Source organism: Podarcis gaigeae (genome assembly GCF_964106915.1).
Source record: "Podarcis gaigeae genome assembly, chromosome: 16".
Classification (NCBI taxonomy): Eukaryota; Metazoa; Chordata; class Lepidosauria; order Squamata; family Lacertidae; genus Podarcis; species Podarcis gaigeae.
Window position 1 is genome coordinate 3,147,546 of NC_139693.1, and position 11,152 is coordinate 3,158,697.

The 11,152-nt window shown below is 40.9% G+C and overlaps 1 long non-coding RNA gene across 3 annotated transcripts; it reads left to right on the forward strand.

Annotated features, from left to right (window-relative positions):
* Positions 1–15: 15 nt before the first annotated feature.
* LOC310833523 lies at positions 16–10,776 on the forward strand. 3 transcript variants are annotated; one of them, XR_014558746.1, is made up of 3 exons: positions 19–352; positions 492–2,383; positions 10,160–10,776. It is a non-coding gene; the product is annotated as an uncharacterized lncRNA (long non-coding RNA). The 3 variants fall into 3 exon arrangements; XR_014558744.1 differs by lacking the exon at positions 10,160–10,776 and having other exon boundaries at positions 16–352; positions 492–2,485; XR_014558745.1 differs by lacking the exon at positions 10,160–10,776 and having other exon boundaries at positions 16–252; positions 492–2,485.
* The last annotated feature ends 376 nt before the right edge of the window (positions 10,777–11,152 follow it).

The following is an 11,152-nucleotide window of genomic DNA, read 5'->3' on the forward strand; positions in this document are numbered from 1 at the left end:
TCTCCGGTTTATTTTTTTTTTCCCCTGTTGGAAAAAAAAAATAAATAAAAATATGGTTGCGGGTTGATACTGAAGGAACAACACACACACACACACAAAAAAAGGGGTCCTGGCTGGCGGAGGGATACGGTGACGTCATTTCCTCCGTCCCGCCAAGCGGCAGGCGGATTGGCTGGGGGAGTGACGTCACTGGCAGGCTGGCACACCCTAACCCAACCTGGTGAAGTTTGTCTGAGGCATAAATTATTTTGGGTGATTTCCCCCCCTCCCCTCTGGTTCCTCCCAGTGTTTTTTTTTGGGGGGGGGGGTGTCTTTTTTTTAAGGTATTTTCAAGCTAGAAAGGGAAGAACAGGTGGTGGGGGGAACAGGGGATCAAGGTTGGCCATTCCCCATTGAAGGAGACGTTAGCGCATCACGCCAAACATTCAGCTCTTGTTGCATTGACACTAAAATATGTTACTATTTTCATTTTTTCCTCGGTTTTCCAACAGATGCAAAAGCTCTGGAGGTTTGGTTCGGCTCCGCTGTTGGGAACTCATTGGCGCTCAAGTAGAAGCGTGGAAGGCTGTACCGTTTCATCAAACAAACAAGTGTTGAAAAGAAGCGAGGCATCAGAAATAACCCTGCCACTGGGATTTTGTAGACTGATTATTTAAATTATGTATACATACATGCAGACATACATACATATATATATATTTAGAAGCATTTGAGATTACTCAACTACACCGAAGTCTCCATGGATTTCAACCCATTATGTGGGCAGTCTTACTTTTTCCCACTAGATGATCAGTTGTCTCTTGGGACATTTAATTAATTAATAACTTATTTAATAATTATTTAGTAACGTTCCAATAATGGCTTTGCACTCAAAGAACTTATGAGACAGCTCACATCCATAACTTTTCATGACAGGATTGCCTAAAAAAACTGCAGATCGCAATAAAATCATCATTCCGGTTGAAAGCAGGTCCAAACAGAGCATGTGTTGAACAGCCCACACACACCCCACTCCGAAAAAATAAATAAATGTCCAAATGGCCTGGTGGAGACAAAAGTGTTCTAAAGTCAAAAAGAAGACACTAATAGCATAGTTATCAAAGAGAACAGCATTTGATACAATGTGATCAGGAAAAATAAACATGCTCCGTCACATCAGGCCAAAAAAATTGATGTCTACATAAACCTTGACTATAATGAGGGATTATGTGGGGTTTTGGAGGATTAAAAAAATTATCAGTCATTAGTTTACTTCATCATTCGGATTGACCCAAACTTTTAAAGCCATCAAAATGGACTGAGGTCTAAGACTTGCCAGTGACTTTGGCAGAAAATCAAAATGGCACCCTTGGCTACTACAGAGGTGGACTTAGGGGAGCACCATGGGTTTGGTCGCCCTTGGCTTGGAGCGTTGGGGGCACCTCAACTATGAGGTAGAATGGAAGGTGAGAGGCGGGGGGCACTGAATTTTGGCATTTTGCAGGGTGCCGCAGAAATTTGAGATTCCCAAGTTCTGCCACTGAATGCAGTAAGAATATATATAATAAGTGAAATACTGTAGTTGACGATTGGCTGACTTTTTACAGAATCTGTCTTCTTAAAACTGGGGTCACTGTGCTTAATGATAGAAATTGATGGTAGAAATCCAAATGAGGAAGATCCCTTTGTAAATAGTTTGTGGCTCCTGGGATTTTACCTCTGAATTAATACCTATAATTTCCATTGTCTTGTTGACAAGACACTGAACACAGTTGTTCCTGTTGTATACGTTGAGCAAGTGCCCAGAGGCTCCGTCCTACTCGACCAAACATTTTAACGCTGAAGGTCTTTAGCTAGTAGTTAATTACAGCTAGATATGTAGGTGGCAAAGTGTGCTGGCTTAACACCTGTGTCTCATAACGACTTAATCGTCCCCTAGTGCAATATTACTTGGGCTGCTTTGCCACAACAGATTCTGTTAGTTGGAAATTATGAATGAAGGGCCAACAAATTTCTGTAGCTCTGGGCACTATAAAGGTGTTAAAGGTGTTTTATTATGTTTCCACAGCGAGTGGGCAATGCCACAAAGTCAACAAGCCAGCAAATTCCAGTGGATACCCAAAGTTTTATTTAAAAGCAGCAACTTCCCAGCATGTTTCAAGCAGAGGTTACGCTGTATCTGTAAATGCTTCTTTGGTTTCCCCTCAAACTAGACGGATCAGAAAGACAACTCGTTTTGATAAAGATGTTGCATTGCCAAGACCTGAACTGCAGCCAAGGGGAACGCCAGCTGGCAGCAGGATCGCAGCATTATCATATTGATTGCAATATGTGTAGCCCTTTATGAAAACGGCAAGAAGTTATTGGCAGCTTTAGGAGAGGCAATAAGTCTTCGTCAGAACAGGTAAATATTGGTTCCTTCAAAACATACTAGTTCAAAAGCCAGTTTCCAACCTCCTGTCATGCTGTCATGTGACCAACAGAATTCAAAATGAATTCAAATGAAGGGGCAGTCTTGATTCTGAATAGATGGTGTCGCCTAAGCTGTCTCACATACCACATCCATAAAAATGATAGCATTGTGTTAGTTATGCAAAATATGTTCCCTGAGACACACATAATAAATTTATTTTAAAAACATTTTGCCTGACAGGCCACTAAAAATAATTCAGAGAAAACAGTATCCTGTAATGTGCTTCAATTAAAATCATTGTTAACAACGCACAGAAGCAAATAATATCCTACAGATATTAATTTATATTTATTTATTGGCTTAAGTTGCAAACTGCCCTTCAGTAACAAAACTTCTGGGGGGGCAGAGAATTAAAAAACCTTTCTAGCTAATTTTAAATTTTTTAAATTAATTAAAATAAGCTACCCATAGCTGAAGGCTTTGACTATTGAAATGATGCCCCAAATTTATATATCCTATAGTGGGTAACAGATTTATTTAGTTTAACAACAACAACAACCTTTGTTCCTGAATGCTTCTGGTGAGATAACAATATTTATGAAAGTGATATTGTTTCTGATATCCGTCTGTCTCGGGAGGCAATGCAAAAGTGCACCTTTGGAGGCAAGTCAAACTGTTGGAGAGTTGCAGCGCCTGCTGTGGCCGTAGAGACCAATGCGGGAGAGAGATGTTTTATTGCCGACAGGGCAGATGAAGGGGCCCATTTGTGCGGCTGCAGATGCCCCATGGCGTTCCTTCTCTCTGCCCTCCTCCCAGTGCTCATTCCTCCTCTGGTCACTGCTGCAGCTACACAACCTGCCTGTCTGTCTGTCTCCAGGCACTGCGATCACCTGCAAAGGATTCCCATACGGCGGGGTTAATGTGCTTTGCAGTGAGCTCAACACACAGGCCTGGCAGACCTTCTTCATGCTATTGGTTGTGATAATAATGAGGGTGATGATGTAGTAATATTTATTTATATTTATTTAGAAGACATCTGACATATATACTCTGGTTTCTCTTCAGATCGTATAAATCTTTCACCTTTTATTTAGAAGACATCTGAAGGCAGCCCTGTTTAGGGAAGCTTTTAATGTTTGATGCATTACTGTATTTTAGTGTTTTGTTGAAAGCCGCCCAGAGTGGCTGGGGAAGCCCAGCCAGATGGGGGGAGTGTAAATAATATATTATTATTATTATTATTATTATTATTATTATTATTATTATTATTTGCCCTGACTTTTAGGAGAAGCCCTCTTGATGCATCTTACAATAAAATTCTTAAAATGATTGGCTAAACACATAACAACAACAGCATAAGATAAAATTGAATAGGGTGCCAGCAATAAAATCAATTAACAGCTTGGTGGATTAAAAAAACAAACAAACACACATTTAGAAGTCATAGGAAAGGGGCTCAAGTGAAGCTCCTGGGGGAGGAAATGCCTCACAGTACGTTAAAGTAACATATAACTAAAATCTAAAATGAAACAGTAGACCATAGTATAGACCTGGGTTGGCTAACATTGTCCTCCATATATTATTGGACTCCCAACTCCCATCAGCCCCAAAAAGCATGGCCAACAGTCAAGGGTGATGTGAGATGTAGTTTAGCAACATCTGGAAGGACACAGGTTTGCCACCTCCTGGTCTAGACTGGTCTAGAGAGAGCACAGTTAGTTGTGTTTGTCTCTGTCTGAAATCAGTGGGGAGTGTGATCTCAGCTATAAAATACACTTTACTGAAAGTAATACTACTAATAATAATTTATTATTTATACCCCTCCCATCTGGCTGGGCTTCCCCAGCCACTCTGGGCAGCTTCCAACAAAATATTAAAATACAGTAATGCATCAAACATTAAAAGCTTCCCTAAACAGGGCTGCCTTCAGATGTCTTCAAAAGTGTGGTAGCTGTTTTTCTCTTTGACATCTGGTGGGAGGGCGTTCCACAGGGCAGGTGCCACCACTGAGAAGGCCCTTTGCCTGGTTCCCTGTAACTTGGCTTCTTGCAGAGAGGGAACCACCAGAAGGCCCTCGGCGCTGGACCTCAGTGTCCGGGCAGAACGAAGGGGGTGGAGATGCTCCTTCAGGTCCACTGGGCCAAGGCCAGTAAAGTCAATTTACCTATTCAACATATGGATCTACTAGCTTCTAGTTGGGAAGGTCACAGCCTTAAGCATGCCTAATTGTAAACTGCAACCATAGGAAATAACTGCAGCCATCATGAAATATAAACGTATTTAGTTAGTGCTGCTGCCTGCTCATCATTGATGATGCAACGTCTGCTGAAAGTGAAAGATCTCTGGAACTGACTGACTGACACTTCGATTGATTGATTGATTGATTGATTGATTGAATTTCTTCCCCATTTTTCACCATGAGGTCTCAGGGTGGGTTACAGCAAAAAACATACCATGCCTTATTTTGAGGTGACTGTCAGCCCTCAATCAGCTGAGCTTGCAAATGGAGCAAATGTGTGGGATCTACAATAAAATGTTATGGTGTACCCACACTCATAGTAACAGGAGTGCAAACTTCTGGAGCAGGGGTAGCTACCATATTGGCTCTCTCCCATCCCGGCCTTGGGGCAGAGGATGGGGGACTAAGTATGGGGCGGACTACGTATGGGGCGGGCACCGCTTTGCGCACTCCTGGCGCTGTTTGCCCCAAGCTCCTGGCTGTTGCGAATATAAGCTGCACTTTAACTTTTCACGGCCGGAATTTGGGGGTAAAGTGAGGTTTATATTTAGGCCAATACGGTAATTTGTGACCCTCCATGTGTTTTTGGATTCCCATCACCCAGGATCACTGGCCACACTGGTTGGGGCTTAAAGGAGCTGGAGTCGACTCCAACAGCATCTAGAGGGGAAAGTGGCAGAACGAAAGAGCAATGTCTGGGAATACTTACAAAGTGAACTCTCTTTTTTTTAGAGGGAAGAGAATGTGTGAGTCATATGATTTCTGTTTGATGCTGGGGATCACTGTGGGCATAACATGTAGTGTGTTCACTTACCACTTTAATGCATAATACAGTCATAATTAATGTTTTTAAATTTAATTACATGAAATACAAATCATGTTTTTATTCACACATATGACTAAAGCATTATGACACATCTTTCAGGTTCATGAAGTCTAGGCAAATAAATCCCATTCACATAATTTTGATAATGTTGATGTTATTTGTCGGAAACATTTAAGCCAGGAATTTTCTTCGACGGTATCAGCTAGTGTCGTAAACAAAATCTGCCTTTATTCCTTTATGGGGTACACAAGAGCCCTTATAGAGTCCTTTGCAAGTTCTCCATCGGTAGGAGAAAATAACAGAGGCCAACCAGAGAATATTGAGAAGCAAAGCAGCTGGTAAGCCTGATCTTTATTGATCTGTTGCAACAGGGTCCTCCCCTCACAGGCAGGAGAAGGAGGAGGACCCAGAACAAAGGTGTGCCCGCCCTTATATAGACTTTTGGAATTGTCCACCCTGGAGTCCAAGACCACCCCCAGAAACATCATACATACGTCACAGGGGGCTGTCTAAAACAGAATCCTGAGTGTGTTGTTTATCTCCTGTCTGGCAGGTTACCTGCTTGCATTATCTGGATTTTGGCCACTCTTTTGTTGTTGTTGTTGTTTAGTCGTGTCCGACTCTTCGTGACCCCATGGCACTCCTGTCTTCCACTGCCTCCTGCAGTTTGGTCAAACTCATGCTGGTCTCTTCGAGAACACTGTCCCACCATCTTGTCCTCTGTCCTCCCCTTCTCCTCGTGCCCTCCATCTTTCCCAACATCAGGGTCTTTTCCAGGGAGTCTTCTCTTCTCATGAGGTGGCCAAAGTCTTGGAGCCTCAGCTTCAGGATCTGTCCTTCCAGTGAGCACTCAGGGCTGATTTCCTTCAGAATGGAGAGGTTTGATCTTCTTGCAGTCCATGGGACTCTCAAGAGTCTCCTCCAGCACCATAATTCAAAAGCATCAATTCTTCGGCGATCAGCCTTCTTTATGGTCCAGCTATCACTTCCATACATCACTACTGGGAAAACCATGGCTTTAACTATACGGACCTTTGTTGGCATGGTGATGTCTCTGCTTTTTAAGATGCTGTCTAGGTTGACCTTTGTTGGCAAGGTGATGTCTCTGCTTTTTAACATGCTGTCTAGGTTTTGCCATCGCCTTTAAGTTATAACTACTTAATTCCAGGTCACAGGCTCACCCTATTCACACCTTAAATGTTCCCTTAAGGCAGGATTTGTGAGCACAGAGACAATGGGGAGGTTTTTAAAGTTCTCCCCTCCTTGCAGAGGAACATTTGGTCAGTTTGGGAGAGTCCTGATATCAGGAATCACAAGACAGAGAAACCAGTAGGATTCAATCTCACAAGATCCCAAAGTAGCTGTCTTATTGCAAAAGAATTTCAGAAATAGACTGGAAAGAGAAGTTGCTGAATTGCAACTTATTACCAAACTTAAAACCATGGAGAGGCCTGGTCTGAATAGAGACATTGGATTCTTATCTCATTATACATCTCACCCCTTGCTTTTTCCTGTAAGACCAACTGCAATCGTTAACAGTCATCAACAGGTTTACCACACCTATCAGCCAATCACCCATTCCCAACACCCTTCTGAGTAATACAGTGGTACCTCGGGTTACATACGCTTCAGGTTACAGACTCCGCTAATCCAGAAATAGTACCTTGGGTTAAGAACTTTGCTTCAGGATGAGAACAGAAATCGTGCTCCGGCGGCGCAGCAGCAGGAGGCCCCATTAGCTAAAGTGGTGCTTCAGGTTAAGAACAGTTTCAGGTTAAGAACGGACCTCCAGAACGAATTAAGTACTTAATCCGAGGTACCACTGTACCCCTCCCCACCCTCTCACTATATATAAGGATCCGTGACTTCTGTTTCAGTGTATCTGAAGAAGCGCGCATGCACACGAAAGCTCATACCAATAACAAACTTAGTTGGTCTCGAAGGTGCTACTGGAAAGAATTTTTTTAATTTCCTGTACTGTTTCAGACATATGGTTTATGTATTTATGTACGTGTTTGCCTTGTTAATTTAATTTATATATATTTGAGACCTTAAATTCTTATAACAATAGTAATGTACAATAGCCACAAATCAGTGCACAGTTACGCATGCTTGTCCCATGGAAAGGAAGATTCACATTACACATCTGAGGCATGGTCAATGCATATTTAAAGCACATGACTTTCTCCAAGGTATCCTGGGTGCTGTCGTGTCCCTTTCACAGAGCTAGAATTCCTAAGACCCTTAAACTACAGTTCCCAAGATTATTTGGGGGAAGTCAAGTGCTTTAAATGTGTGTTAGGTGTGTGCTTTTAATGTGTGGTGTGAGTCTTCAAAATACCAACAAGAAACCATCCTTTTTCAGTTGATTTATTCAGTTAATTTAATTGGTTAGATCATGGGTAGGCAAACTAAGGCCCGGGGCTGGATCAGGCCCAATTGCCTTCTAAATCTGGCCCGCTGATGGTCCAGGAATCAGCATGTTTTTACATGAGTAGAATGTGTCTTTTTATTTAAAATGCACCTCTGGGTTATTTGTGGGGCCTGCCTGGTGTTTTTACATGAGTAGAATGTGTGCTTTTATTTAAAACATCTCTGTGTTATTTGTGGGGCATAGGAATTTGTTTTTGTTTTTTTTTCAAAATATAGTCCCGCCCCCCCACAAGGTCTGAGGGACAGTAGACTGGCCCCCTGCTGGAAAAGTTTGCTGACCCCTGGGTTAGATTAATCCAGTGGCGTAGCGTGGGTTGTCAGCACCCGGGGCAAGGCAAGTAATTTGCGCCCCCTAACCCGTGGATTTGCGCCCCCTAACCCCCAGATGTTGCGCCTGGTGCGGCCGCCCCCCCCCTGCACCCTCCACGCTATGCCACTGGATTAATCCAATAAAACTGCCCAGCATCAATTGGATGATGATGATGATGATGATAACAATAACAACAACAATAATAGTAATGACGGTGATAATAGTATATAGACTATAATAATGATGATGATAATGATATAAGTATATAGACTAGTAGAGGGAGGCTGGGCAACTCAGCTAGTTTGGGTGAGAGATTTGCATTGGGTGAGAATCTTTTTCATTCCACCTATTGTTATAATAATTTTGTGACTAAGGACTGGTGTCTGAGTTTACTTTCTTCTTCTCTACCAGTGCCTTTTCTTCCTGTATTGTATCTTTCAAATGGTAAGCTTAAAGCAACGACTATCTCATTTCCAATCTTTGGAAGTCACCCCTGGGAGCCACTTTCAGTCGAAAAGTGGAATCTGAATGCTTTAATTAATTATAAAATCAACAGATAGCAAACATGATCTCTTCTGCCATGCAGGAGGGTATATCTCTTCTAAGAGCTTGCCTTCAACACATACTCTGATAGTGATACAAAATAAGCTTTCTGCAGTAGATCAGCAACGGATTAAAGAAGCCAGTAAAATTAGAAGCATTTATAATGTATATCCCCTTTTACAAGCTTTCCTCAGTCTTTAATCGAAGACCCTGTTCCCAGATCACCTAGAATCCGCCATGTGTTCCCACGGTTTCACCTTTCCTGTTTTTTGAGGACTCTCGTATTTTCTAGCTTATTTTTAAAATTGTTTTCCAAATTTAAGCCTAAACCCCACAACAAATTCTATTATGTGCTGTAGTCCAATTTATTCCCAATCTTTAAACTGCAAAAAAACACACACCACAACCATAAAACATGGAGTGATTAAGTATTTCCAAATTTTTACATACATTTTTAAATTGATTTCAAATATGTCTGATTATCTAAAGTAAAAAATGGACACACTTTTAAAAATATCTCAGAAGGGCATTCAGAGCTGCTAAAGTCATTAAATAAGTGCACTTTTATGAGCATTTACCACCACAAAGCATTTAGGTTTCTGCAAATGGAATAGAAAACAAGACCCCAGAAGATGACAGTTAATGGGATAGAGATTAATAAAATGTATATCACATATTCTTGCCTTTTAAAATTAACATAAGAAATGGAGAGATGCATGAAAGAAGACATGACAAATAAAAGGATAATATTATTCCTTCTTTCAGCTGTGAAATCCTAGAGGATATTTGTTCCTTGGCCACTCGAATCTAGTGATAACCAAATTACAGGACTGTAGTTGTGTTACGTGCACAACATTTGTCACGGGCATATTTAACAGGATTTCCTTTGGTCAACATAAGAAGAGCAGACTAGGTCAGGCTAGTGGTGGCCTATGTAGTCCAGGACCTAAGGGAGAAACGTGCTAAGAGGAAGGCACGCTTGGCAAATCCACACCGTGATCAACTCCGGCCCGGAAACCAATGTCCCCACTGTGGAAGGACGTGAGGATCCAGAATTGGCCTCCACAGTTACTTACGGACTCATGGTAAAAACGTGTTTATGGACCAAAGACTTTGGGTATAATATACAGTTAAAAGATTGGGAAAAATTGTGGAAAGAAGGATTAAAGAACTGCATGCAATGCCTTAAAAGAAAATGTGATGAAAATGATGTACAGGTGGTATATTACTCCTGTGAAATTAGCTAAAATGTATAAAGTTAGTAATAAATGTTGGAAATGTAAAGAAAAAGAAGGAACATTTTATCACGTGGTGGGAATGTGAAAAAGTTATGGGAAATGATATATAATGAGATGAAAAAGATGTTGAAATATACATTTATTAAGAAACCAGAAGTATTTTTACTTGGCATTGTAGGAGATGATATAAATAGAAAGGATTGTTTTTATATGCTATGATGGCGGCAAGAATATTATTGGCACAAAAATGGAAGCAAGAAGAATTACTGACGAAAGAAGAATGGAGGATTAAATTGATGGACTATGCAGAATTAGATAAATTAACAGGAAGGATCCAAAACTTGCGGGACCAGAGATTCTCAGAAGACTGGAGTAAATTTACGAACTATTTGAAAAGCGACTGTGATGAACAGATTACGCTAGTAGGTTTGCAAAAAGTTTTGTAATTATTTGAAATATTGCAAGAAAGATAATGAGGAGAATTATTAGTTAAGGACAATTAAAGGTAATATGAAGTTAAGAAATGCATAATAAGTGATAAAGAACGAAAAATCATCAGAGGTGTTGACCGAAGTCTAAAAATATTGTATAAGAGGAGAAGTTATGTTGTAAGACTGTTGGAACTGATATGTTAAAAAATTAATAAAAATGTGTGTATGTTTGTGTGTGTATGTGTGTATGTACCGTATTTTTCGCCCTATAGGACGCACTTTTCCCCCTCCAAAAATGAAGGGGAAATGTGTGTGCGTCCTATGGGGCGAATGCAGGCTTTCACTGAAGCCTGGAGAGCGAGGGGGGGTCAGTGCGCACCGACCCCTCTCGCTCTCCAGGCTTCAGGAAGCTATCCGCAAGCCGTGGGAGAGCTGCGCAACTTCTTTTTTTAAAAAAAATAATATTTATTAGTTTTCCAACAATTTAAACACTACCCCAAAAAAATAAACAATACAATACAAAAACAAAAACACTACATAACACTGACACATTAAACTAACAAAACAAAACAAAGACAGTTTAAAAACACATCAAACAATTTCAATATCTTATCTTTCATTCACTTGTTTCAACGACCTCCTCACACCTCCCTTTTCGTATTCCACTTCTGTTAATTGTTTCATCAATTCCTTTCCATCTTCCTCTGTTTTCTGTCCTATAATTATCTTAACATATTCTA